This window comes from Phyllostomus discolor, chromosome 4, assembly GCF_004126475.2.
Source record: "Phyllostomus discolor isolate MPI-MPIP mPhyDis1 chromosome 4, mPhyDis1.pri.v3, whole genome shotgun sequence".
Lineage (NCBI taxonomy): Eukaryota > Metazoa > Chordata > Mammalia > Chiroptera > Phyllostomidae > Phyllostomus > Phyllostomus discolor.
In genome coordinates, this window is record NC_040906.2 from 24,083,932 (window position 1) to 24,096,659 (window position 12,728).

General features: G+C 40.7%; 1 protein-coding gene and 1 pseudogene across 6 annotated transcripts in view; one reads left to right on the forward strand and one right to left on the reverse strand.

Annotated features, from left to right (window-relative positions):
* The window catches only part of GPR1 (G protein-coupled receptor 1), a 76,652-nt gene that overhangs the window by 47,170 nt on the left and 16,754 nt on the right, over positions 1–12,728 (forward strand). For 3 of the 6 annotated variants that reach the window (XM_036022985.1, XM_036022986.1, XM_036022984.1), the window contains exons 4-5: positions 3,330–3,380; positions 6,451–6,539. The gene's annotated coding sequence lies outside the window, so the exon portion shown is untranslated. Of the gene's footprint in view, positions 1–3,329; positions 3,381–6,450; positions 6,671–12,728 lie in introns of those variants that run through there. The other 3 variants (XM_036022987.1, XM_036022989.1, XM_036022988.1) reach the window with 3 other exon arrangements.
* Positions 1–12,728, reverse strand: part of LOC114494777 — a 69,256-nt pseudogene that overhangs the window by 42,794 nt on the left and 13,734 nt on the right.

A 12,728-nucleotide genomic window follows, 5' to 3' on the forward strand; every position in this document is an offset into this window, starting at 1 on the left:
ATGATTATAAGTAACATTGGGGTCTCTCATTATACATAGGAGTGCATCATACGCGGCAGAATACGGCCATCTTTCCACCAGTCAATGAATATTATTGACACCTACTCTTTGCCAGACACCGTGATAGGCCTTGGAACAGAGAGGTACACTGAACTACAGCCTGGACGGAGAGGGGCAGTCACCAAATACCCATTCAAATAAATAATGGAAAGTTGTGAGCAAAGCATGTAGAGCAGGGATCCGGAGTTAAAATGTGAGACAGGCTTGTAGAAGTCAGGGATGAGTTCGTTAGGAATGTAACATCTAAAAATAGAGCTCACTCTTTAGAATCGCTGGTGATTTTCTCCTTAATTCCAAAACCACTAACAAATTCAGGAAATAAAAGCTTAGTCAACCCAAATTGTTTGGTTACTTCATGGAAAATACTAAGCCGATATAAATTATGTATTATATTGCCCAAGTGCAAAGATAATATTAAACATGACTTTTCTGTTTGATCGTCTTCTGCCTCACATGGGCTTTCATTTCATGGACTCTGTTCAAAACAAAACCAGCCACCTCAGGAATGACTTTATCCTAATCAGCATACATACAAAATATATACTTAATTACAATTCCTTACATACACTGACCAAGAAGATGGGAAAAATGTAGAAGATGGCAAAATGCCAAGCTTCCTGTCTTGTCGGGGAGGGATGCCTGGCTCTGGAATGATATCTTACTTATAGGCACGGCCCTTCTCCATTGTTTGCCTTTTGTTTTTTGAGAGATTGAATGGGGAAGGGGGATTTCAGCACACAGGTGAAGCTGCTTGTTTGGTAGGAGGCATGATATTACACCACTCTATAAAAGTGATATTTTCAGGCCCTGGCCAGGTAGCTCAATTAGCTAGAGCGTTATCCCCATATGCCATGGTTGCAGGTTTGATCCCCAGTCAGAGCACATATAAGACTCAACCAATGCATGCATGAACAAGTGCAACAGCAAATCAGTGTTTCTCTCTCTCCCTTCCTCTCTGGAGTACCAAAAAAAAAGATTGTAGAGAGTGTTTCTCCATTTTTACTTTATATTAGAATATTTACAGAAACATCCACTCACTTATTTTAATCTTACATGAACAAAACCTTGGTGTAAAAAAAAAAATCAAATCTTTCTATCCATGGTAAATGGAACCTGCTTGAATCCTCTGGCTGCTCTTTAGTAATTTCCTAAAGAATGACCATTTTTTTCCTTTTCATGTTTTTCTCAGGCAATCAGTAAATAGTTTATTCACCAAATGTAAGAGAATGCCCTGGCAGAAATTTCTGGGGAGAGCTGGTGTGTTCTCACTGGGGCCGATGGTGGATGTGTGCTCTGGCTAGCTGCATTACAGCAGTCGGTGAGGGTACAGCAAGAAGCCCAGCTATGCTGTACTAATCTGCCTCACAAGAAATGAATTCATTGACACAAATCATTTGATGCAAAATAAATAAACTCCTTTAGTAGAACATTGTCACAGGATCAGAATGTTCTGCTTTTGGAGAGCAAGGAATGAGCATCATGCAGCTTCGCCGTAGCAGCAGGAGACCCCTGTTCTGCGTGCGGCTCACTGTGGCATCTTTCGGCCAGTGTTTCCTCTCAGGATGAAACACGTCCAAAATGTTAGCTAAGCCAATCACAAGTGATATCATCCAACGAGCGCTCTGATTAGAACCATCGGTCATTAGATGAAGTAGAAACCCAAGAATTCGCTACCTTGCAACAAAGTCATATGTTAGTTATGCGAATTATGTCATAATACACCCTCGTAAAAGGACCAATGAAGTAAAACAATAACAACATCTCACACTTCTTCGGGTCTTAGTATGAACCAGACACTGTCAATGGTTTACTGATGGGCTTTCCCCCCTAGATCATAGATGAACTAACTGGGATTAGTTGTAATTAAAAAGTAATACGGCCCTGGTTGGTGTGGCTCAGTTGGCTGGAGCGATGCCCAGTAACGAAAATGTTGCAGGTTCCCTCCCAGTCAGGGCACATACCTAGGCCGTGGACTGGCCTGGCGCAGGCTCATGCCACCACCCCTCCATCAGGACGCATTTGGTCCCTGGTCCGCATGCAGGTCCCCAGAGTCCAGGCTTGTAGGACAGGAAACTGGTCGGGGCTTCTCTCTTGCCTGGTTGTTTCTCTTTCTCCTTTCCTCTTCCTCTAAAAAGCAATGAAAAAAAATGTCCTCAGATGAGGATTTAAAAAGAAATGATACAGTACATATGACCACTCTCACTAATTTCAGTGTTAGAGGGGAGGAAAAAAATAAATATCTTTTCCTCTTCCCCTTCTAAATTCTCAGCTAGAGCTCCTGTAGCAAAAGGCAGATGAACGCCTTTATTTTACTTTTTATTTATTTACATCAACTATAAACAAATACATTTCATATTATAAATATCACATTTAAAATGTATACTAATTTTTATTGAAAGGACAGAAAAGCGTACAAATTTATTTGATACAAGTGTTAAATGACACAGGAGCCTTCATAAAGAGGGCTTCATAGTGAAAACCTGAAGAAAGGGTTAAAGGTGAGTGTTTTCACATGAGGTTGCATGAAAAGCAGAGAGTCCTAGAAAAGTGCCTCTAGCCCAGAGGGGTTAGGAGTGAGGGTAGTAAACTGGGAAATGTAGCAAGTCCTGTTTTTGCAGATTCCTCTCTGCTCCCTCTGGCTTCAGAGATAAGGATGTTCCTTTGCTCTGGGCGCAGGAGAGGCACCTCTTACATGTGGGTATTACGACCTGCTTCAGGAAAAAGTCACAAAGGCCTTTTGAGCCCTGACCTGTGCTCAGCGGGTCCTGCAAAGGGGAAGGTTGTCCACTGATTGCCAGTCAGGGCACATGCCTGCGCTGCAGTTTCGGTCGTGTCGGTGTGCACACGGGACGCAGCCTGTCGATGTTTCTCTCCCTCTCTTTCTCCCTCCCTTCCCCTCACTCTAAAAAACAAATAAATAAAATCTTTTTTTTAAAAAAAAAAAGGCCTTCCTATACCCACTGTTTCTCAGATTCGTTCTGCATAAAATGTGTAACAGGCCCAAGTGCCGTGTTTGGGGGTAGCATGTCCTGCAGCCCGTTGGAATCTATTGTTGGATTGAGGGGGGAAGGCTATGAAGTAGTACCTACACATAAGAAAATAGGAAATAGGAAAACACTTAAGAACAGAGGTAAAATAGGAAATAGGAGACAGAGGAGGAAATTGCAATAGCAATAGGTGCCTGTATCAGGTACTGAGCTTCACTTAATTGCCTCATTTCATCCTCACAGCTGCCCAATAAAGTAAATAGTATTATCCTTATTTTACAGGTGGAGAAATTGAAGCTTAGAGCTTTTAGCTAATTTCCTAAGGCCACACAGGTAGGTGAAAAATGGCACTGCAATTAGAAACCAAGGTCTGTCTGACTCCAGGGCTCTCTCATTTTTAACTGCTATACATTACTGCCCAGAAATGCGTGTGATTGTTTACACGGAAGCGCTGGCTGAGAAGGGACTGGTGGGAAAGAGGGAGGCTTAGCAAAGGGAGAGAGCGAGGCGACAGAAGAGAAAGAACAGAGGGGTATGCAGAAATAAAACTGGAGTCGAAGTAAACACCCTAGAAATAGTTAGATATCCTCAGGGCGAGTGGAGGCAAGGAGAGTCACAGATTAGATATAACAGCAACTTCTTTGGGGCTGCTGCAACTTCTCTTTATCCCGCTTTGCTCAGGCGGATCGTATCCTCAGGCCAGGGAAGACATTCTGGGCTCTCAAATTGCACTCAGGCAAAGCACCACATCTAACCAATTATTCTGTTGTTTGCGGACGGCTAGAACATTGGTTTAGCTCCCTTGCTCTGTCTGAGTAGCTGCAGCGGGAATTCAAGTGGCCTCCGTCTAATTGAAAAAAAAAAAAAAAAAGTGGGGGGGGTGGGGAAGGGAAAGCTGAACGTATTTGATTACCGTGTCAATGTTCTAGTTGTGCAAAACAATGACAGTAATCTTGCTTATTGGTCCTCATTTCCAACAACCGTATTAAGGACCTGGGTTCTGACACCCGGCCTTTAGAGAGAACAGATAGGGATGAAGGGAAGAGAGTCTAGGGTCCCTAAAGAAAGAATTTCCCTAACTTGAGGTGGCATCAGAATTCCTTCCCCGGAAGCCCTTCCCTGCTTGCCTGGTATTGTACTTGAACACACACACTCCCATTCCCCCCACCCTCCCCCGCTCCCCTAAGTGAGCACTTCCCCTCCCTGCTGTTCGGTTCTGTCATTATCTTGGGAGTGGAAGGTAAATTGAGGTTTTGGAAATTGAATGGGCCAGAAAGAAACTTCACTGACATTTTAAAAAAAAAACTTGCCACACCCCCACCCTTCTCTCTCTACTCTCAGTTCTCCTCCCAAAGTCAGACCAACACTTTTGGACTAAAGACTTAATAAAAATAATATTGTTTTAAAACACCAAGCTCGTCCATACAGGGACCAGATTGGTGGTGTGGGAAAGGAGGAAGTGGGTGAAGGGGGTCCAAAGGTACAAACTTATAAAATGAGTATGTCCTGGGGGTGTCATGGAGGACACAGTGACTATCGTCAATAACACTGTATTGTGTACTTGCAAATTGCTAAGAGACTAGATCTTAAAAGTTCTTATCACAAGAAAAAAATTTGGTAATCATGTATGGTGATGGGTGTTAAGTAGACTTACTACAGTGATATATTTCACAATATATACAAATGTCAAATCCTTTTGTGGTATATCTGAAAGTAATATAATGTTATGTGTCATTTATACCTCAAGGAAAAAAGGAAGAAAATGAAAAATAAAATAATTTTATACAGGTAAATCATAACTCATGCACAAGTATAAAATGAACATGTTTCAAAGGTTTTTACTTAACCTATTAATTATGAGAGAATCCACAAAACAGTATATTTAAAAGGAGAATTCAAAGTATCGCATGTATATACACACCATCAGGAATGCAAAGGAATTTGTAAACAGTTGCAAAACAGGCCAGTAATAATCAGTTGCATTCCACTGGACACAGTTTATTTGGATTTCTATGGACAAGGATCATTTGCAGGAATGTAAGTTGTATACAACTTACACAACTGTAAAATAAAACACCTCACAGACAATGGCGGAGAGAACCCGAAAAGATGCACCAGGTTGAATGCCTAGGAATCTTTTTGCCCATTTTGAAGTCCTTTACAATTTTTCCTGACAGAGAGACCCTACATATAATGGAAAAAATTATGTTATTCCTCTTCATATGTAACACAATACAAAACATACTGAACGAAAACCTGCAAATTTCATAAAGAAAGTAAAATATCTCCTTTCCAGAATTCTGTATTGCAAAGCTATTGGCTCACTCCTTCTGCACTGCTGTTCTAACTTAGTCTGCTTTTGGAGTAGTCCTTTCCTCCTGGTAGCTTGGCTCTCCACCACGCTGGTGACCTCGGTGGTAAAGTCCTGTTATATGCCCAACCTCAGGAGAGGCCAACAGCTGAGCATTAATAAAATTATTCTAAAAAGAAAATGAGCCCTGACTGGTGTGGTTCAGTGGATTGAGCTCTGGCCTGCGAACCAAAGGGTCACTGGTTTGATTCCCAGTCTAGGGCACATGCCTGGGTTCCGGGCCAGGTCCCTCATAGGGGCTGCACAAGAGGCAACCACACATTGATGTTTCTCTCCCTCTCTTCCTCCCTCCCTTCCCTTCTCTAAAAATAAATATACCTTTAAAAAATAAAATAAAGAAAATGGAGAAACATTACATAGCACTCTCACTGTAAATGGGGAAAATATCTGAACTAAAGCCCAACCAGTAGTCGTTTTCTCAGGACACCGACATGCCATAAATCCCATCTCCCAGGGCACCTCTGGGTCGAGGCCACAGCGCTGGTTTTAGTGCTGATGTCCTGCCGCAGTGTGTGGAGGGGCTGGGCCGTGTGGCCCTTTAAACACGGTGTGCGTTGCCTCCTTGTAAACACTTCAGGTATTTGTTGGCTGTTTTAGTTAAAAGGATAATTTTTATTATTCAATGCAAAATGACTAATTAGGAATCTAAACAAATTATTTTAAATGAAAGTTGCCCAAGGAGCCAGCAGCTCTTTTCATTTGAAAATGAGAAGGTGAGGGCCGGACAAGACGATGAAAATGAAAAATTGAAGGCTCTGGGTTATACTTTGTCCAGCTTTCTCTGATTCTGAGCTGCGAGTGGAAATGCAGAGTGTAGTGAAGGAGACTATTAAGAGTGCCCTGAGATGACAGGAGTGTGTGTCTTAGGATGACACTTGCCTTTAGGACTGAGTCCTGTTAGTCACCAGCACTGCCAGCAAGCCACCAATGTTTGCCTGGAGGTCACAATCACAGCAAGGCAGCTGTTTTGCAGTTAGCACACCCACGTCCATTAAGACAAAACTGATGCAACGTATTTCCGCATCTATTTAGGTTCCTCTCTGTTGTTCGGATCCTGATTTCTGCATTCTGACTCCTGACTCATCGTTTCCTGCAGCTTCACTCATTTCTGGTTTCACTGAGTGAGTATTGACACTTGGGTAGTAGATAAGCTATATCTTCTGACGTGTGGCCTGTTCATATAGCCTGTGGACCTCTTCAAGTGTGGTAGAACATTGGTTCTCCCGGTTTCAAGTCAGCCTGATCCTATGTGGTGAGTCCTTCCCTCCTAGGCCCACAGCTGCCGCTGCCCCCCTTTCCTCAAGCTCACGCTAGATACCTAAGTGCCCTGAAGGGCTTGCATTCAAAAAAGCTCTCTGCCGCTCCCTCCAGGAATCTAGCAGCGCTAACCCTGACATTTCCTGGCTCAGGTTCATCGGTTAATGACTTTACTGCTCAAACAATTCAGGATTCAGATTCTCCTGACTTGCAGTAAGAAAGAGAAAGCAAGCAAAAAGCCAAACCAAGTTTAATGCTGGCTGTAATGGTAGGAGCTGGAGTTTAGTAGCTCAAATTGTTAACCTATAGGAAAACCATATTTATTTTAGATCTTTCTCGCTTGTTCCTTTGGAGATATTTATTGGCCATATTCCATGTTCTAGGAATTGTTCTAGCAACTGAGGATATAGCAGAGAATAAAAAGAGAGAACGTTTTGGTACTCAGAGTTTACACTGTACATCTAATGAGGTTTCTTAGAGTAAGGAGGTAAATAATTAATGATTTAAGAGTTCAATTTTATGGAGGGGAAAACTGGAAGGGTCTAATTGGTATGCTAATGTATGTTCTCTCAGTTAATCACAGACAGAGTAACCATTAAACTTGGAGCAGCAACTTGAAATAAAGGCACAGTGCTCCAAAAGGTATAGTCTTGCAAATCTCATAGTTAAGCAATAACGAACATCCTGGCCCCCATTTCCCCCCTCCAAATTTTATTATGAAAAAACTCAAACATTCAGAGAAAGTGAAAGAATGGTGCAGAGAATGACCTTATACCTATTATCTAGATCAATTATTAACATTTTGCTATTTCTGGCTGACCCGTAATTCTCTATATGTAACGTGTGTATATTACATATATATTACATACATATATCACATATATGCAATATATATTACACATATACATTACATATATATATTACTTATATATTTAAATTTTATTATTTGAAAATAATTTTAAGATTACAGAAAAGTTGCAAGAAAATGCGAAGAACCCTCGATGCCCCCTTTACCTAGCCTGTAATAGTTTTGCTCCATTTGCTTTTATATCCTTTCTGTGCATGTTTGTATGTAGTTTTTCAGAATCTTTTCCCCTATATATTTCAGTGTCTACTTTTTAAAAAACAAGGACATTTTTTTACATAACCACTGTATACTTACCAATTACAGGAAATTTAAAATTGATTTAATGTTTTTATCCAATCTACAATCCGTATTCCAATGTTGTCAACTGATCCAGTAATGATCCCCTGAGCATTTAATTTGTCTCCTGTATGGGATGCAGTCCAGCACCCTGTGTGGCATGTACTTGTAAGGTCTCTTCCATTTCTTTTAATTTGGAACATTTCCACAGTCTGTCTTTGTCTTTGATGACATTGGCTTTTTTTTTTAGTTTTTGCTAATTTTATTTTTTATTTTTTTATAATATATATTTATTGTTATTTTGTTACAGTTGTCCCAATTTTTCCTCCTTTGCCTCCTCCTTCCAACCTGTTCCCACCCCAAGAAGGAAACAAAACTTTTAAAAAATGTGTTCCTCATTTGGAAATTATTTGATGTCCATTCACATCACAGGTTGAGTTATCCTAGAAGACTCTGAGATGGAGTTTAATAATCAGATGTTTATTAGGCTGTGCCCTTATGGTCTATATCTGTCTGTGGAAGGTGGGTGGGTGGGGAACAACTGGGCAGGGGGAGAGACTGAGCTGCAAGGTGGGACTGACGGCCATAGCAGACTTGAAAGCTAGAATGGGCCCATCAGAAAATTGTCTCCCATTGGACCAGAACTTGCCAGGCCTTGCACTTCCATGTCAGTGTTCGTTGAAGGACATGATCTTGGGCAAGGGCAGGGGTTGGGGGGGCTTCATGTAGTAGCAGCAGTCCCTTCAGGGCTGCTAGCTGGAGGCTCTCTCTTGCCTGCTTTCCCACGAACTAGGGCAACAAGTTTTTTCTTGACAGAGGAAATGTACTTCTGTTCATCACATTTCGTGATAAGAATCAGGGTATACATTCCCAGCTTGACAACTACCATGTGTATATAACTTCTCTGAATCATTTGAAAAATTTGTAAACTTCCGCCCTAAAAACTTCAGCTCTCAACCCCCGAAAAAAGAACGTTCTCCTACAAAACAATATCATTAACACACCCAAGAAAATGAAAAACTTTCTAAATGATATCCAATCCATATTGAATTTCTACAGTTATTCTCAAAATACCTTTCATAGCTTTTGTTTTTCTTTCATAGCTTTTTAAAATCAGTATCTAATCAGTGGTCACATATTACTCAGTTTTTGTATCTTTTCTCTTAATCTGGAATAATCCCCATGTTTATTTTTCTGTGACAAACATTTTCTAAAGAGACCAGGCCTGGTGTCTTGAAGAACCTCCCTACTTTTCAGAGTGTTTTTCAAGTTTGAAAGTCATAAGACAATGTCATAAGAACTGAGAAAAATCCCCTTTGCTTTTTTTACATGACTTTAAGTGCTTAGCGAAGATAAAACAATTTTGAAGGATTTAGGTAGGCTATGTTTGCTAGAGTAGAAATTGAAGTCCTGCGTTTGTATTCATTACTAATTAAATAGAGTCATGGAGAAGTAAGGACATACAATGATTTATTATACCAATTTATTATACATTTATAAAATTGAATTAACTCAATATGTGTGCCTGTGTGTCCAGGTTCCACTTAATCGTCATATCTCGGACAACAAATGAAACAAAATTAAAAGCTGCTTAGGTTTTTTTTTTTTAATTTGCAATTTGCCAGTAAGAACAGTAAATGAAAGAATCATGTAATCTTATCCAATCATATTATATTGTACTGCAATCATATTATATTGTTACTAAAGCTTCTTTAGTCTTTAAATGTAGCATTATCATTATAAACAGCTTTAATCCTCTTAAAATATGACTCATTCATTATAACAAATTAAGAAAGATATGAGACACAACAATCTTTTGGATTATTTCCAAATAGGCTTCTTTAATTACTGTCCTTCCATTGAGCTAGTTAAGAGTTTTCTGATCAAAAATGATTGCATCTCTGCTGCATATTAGTAAAAACATTTTTTATAACTTGTCGGTGGCCACCACCTTGTCAACCAGCAAGAGTGTCTTCTCTCCTTCCTCCTTTCTTTTGTCCCTCCTTGTTCCTTTGTTCCTTTTTGTATGGAGAGAATTTACTGTTAAAACTATATTATAGAACTCATTTTCTATTCATACTAAGATATACTCCATAAAAATTAAGTGGGAAAAAAGCCAGCTGGTTAGCTCAGTTGGTTAGTGCGTGATGCTAAAAATTAAGTGGGAAATTTTCTTTATAAAAGAGTATACAGCCCTGGCTGGTGTGGCCCAGTGGACTGAGCGCTGTCCTGAGAACCAAAGGGTTGCCAGTTTGATTCCCAGTTGAGCACATGCCTGGGTTGCAGGCCAGGTCCCCAGTAGGGGGCACATGAGAGGCAAACACACATTGATGTTTCTCTCCCTCTCTCTCTCCTTCCCTTCCCCTCCGTCTAAAAAGAAATAAATGAAATCTTTTTAAAAAAATTAAAAAGACTATACAACGTTATATGGGAGAAATGTAAAACTAAGGATTTAATGCTACGAGTAGGATAAGACATAATAGAGAACAGAAAGATTTTGCCTGTTTGAGCCACTCTAGTTTGATTCAGCACCATTCTTTGAGTGCCCTTTCTGTGTAAGTCCCTGTATTGGACCGTTTGATGAGCCTCAAATTTAACTGATTTATTGGTCAATTCATTCATTCATTTGTATAGTCTCTAAAGCTAAAGCGAGTTTAGGAAGGAGAAGGAGGTGGTAGAACAATGTATATTATTCTATAGGAGTTTAACTATTGGGTGAGTTATAATCTTAAATTTCATCAGCCTAATCTTTTAGAACACCACACTCTTTGGGCCAAGTGGTTTTCACATGCACAAAGTACACCTATTCAAAGTCCCTACTGAGGTGACATTAGTGAAAGTAACAAAGTAAGTACCTCAAACAATTCTTTCCTCCACAAAAGCAACAAAAAACTGGCAACATGGCCAGAGTCCACTTTTTCAGAACTCTGGAAATTACTCAAAAGCTAACAACAAATGTTTATTTAAAAAGTGAAAGCCATGGCTGGCGTAGCTCAGTGGATTGAGCTCGGGCTGCGAACCAAAGTGTCACAGGTTCAATTCCCAGTCAGGGTGCATGCCTGGGTTGCAGGCCATGGCCCCCAGCAACCGCACATTGAAGTTTCTCTCTCTCTCTCTTTCTCCCTCCCTTCCCTCTCTAAAAATAAATAAATAAAATCTTAAAAAAAAAACAGAAGCAAAAATAGCATGCTCTGTTTAAAAAAATTTTTTTTAAAAGTGAGAAAGAGAGGAAGGAACAAAGGAGGGAGGAAATAGCTCAATCTCAATGAGCTTTGTGACATTTTTAACTTGCCCTAGTCCATCCTGGAGTCTTCTGCTTTGGGATAGTCTTAAAAACTCACAGTCTGAGTTCCAGGTGAGCACTGGCAGCCTGGCAGTCTCTGGGAACAACAGAAAGGAGCTGGAGCTCCATCAAAGCTTCATTCTCAGAGAATTAATATGTGACCTGTTTGGTGGCTCCCAGAAAATCCTCATTTACAAGACTGTCTATATAGCGCTAACTCAGAGTTCACCCATCGTAAAAAGCTTTCTACCCATAAGCATTTGTCAAAAATAATTACAGGCAATTACTTAACTTTGCAGCTGCTTTAAGGTGATGGATACCAAGTGGGGGAAGGCATTAAATGAACCAAGAGCATTGAAAGAAAAATTGGAGAACAAGACATACAGAGGGGCTTTGGAAAGCTCTGACACATACCTGGGAATCAAGATGGCCGCACTCACCCTGGCCGGGTGACTCGATTGGTTGGCGCATCATCCCAAACACCAAAAGGTTGTGGGTTCAGTCGCTGGTCAGAGCACATAGAGGAGGCAAACCATCGGTGTTTGTTTCTCACATCAATGAGTGTGTGTGTGTCTCTCTCCCTTCCTCTCTCTCTAAAATCAATAAAACATACCCTCGGGTGAGGATGAAACAAAAAAGGAAGGCCACGTTCATGTGTAGGGTGTGCTCATGTCCAGAAACTGCATAGTCAAGACCTAAAAAGGCCCTAAGCTCTCATCTCGGGATGACTTGAGGCTTTGTGCAAGGAGAGAGTGAGGGTCAAGGCCAAACTGAAAGTATGCCTCTAATACACACACATGCACACACACACGAGCCCTTCATCAAACACTTGGAGAGTGGTTGGTTCCAAGCATCTCAAGAAATTTCGTGGTCCAACATTTCAAATGTGTGCCCTGCCTTGTGGGAACGACAAATGGAAGGCCTCAGGGGCTGTGGGACAGCCAACAGTTTTGATGTGTCTGGATTCTTGCTCCCATTTCAGTTCAGGCCACTAAGGACTTTCCTTCCTTTCTCTCCAGCTCAGCCATGCATTTAAAAAGATGTTTTTTATGTCTTTGCCACTGATTTTAGAGTTTTTAAAGAACATCTAGGTAACCATGTTGTAAAAAGTGTAATTCCGCCCAGCTTCTGAGCTATTCCTTCCCTATTGTCGTCTTTAGGAAGGATCTATCTGTACTGAATACAGTAAGGGGTAAGAGTTGTAGATGCAGGGGCTGCATTGTTGGGGAGACCCACTTGTCTTTTTCTACAATTCGGCCTCAGAGCCAGGTGTCCACCAGCTTCCATTTTCTCTTCTTGTCCTGGAGGGGACCCGGGAACCCAAAACATTTCCCTCGCCCTCAGAAGCTGGCTCTGCTCCCCGTTTCTCTTGCCGTGAATCTCTCCAACTTCCGTATTCTGTGCTCCATCAATATTTATTTTTATCTTAAGGTCTTTATTATAAATCACTGGAGAAGACTCAATAATAGAAACAAGATCAATATAAGAGGTTTATAAGCATTTTGTAATTCTACAAAAGGTGTTGTAAACATGGTCCAAATTTCATTCTATGATGAGTTGTCATCTTCCAGTTGCATTTTCTCATGGAATTAGTTTATCGAGGGTTCGGTGAAGAGCAGAGAAACA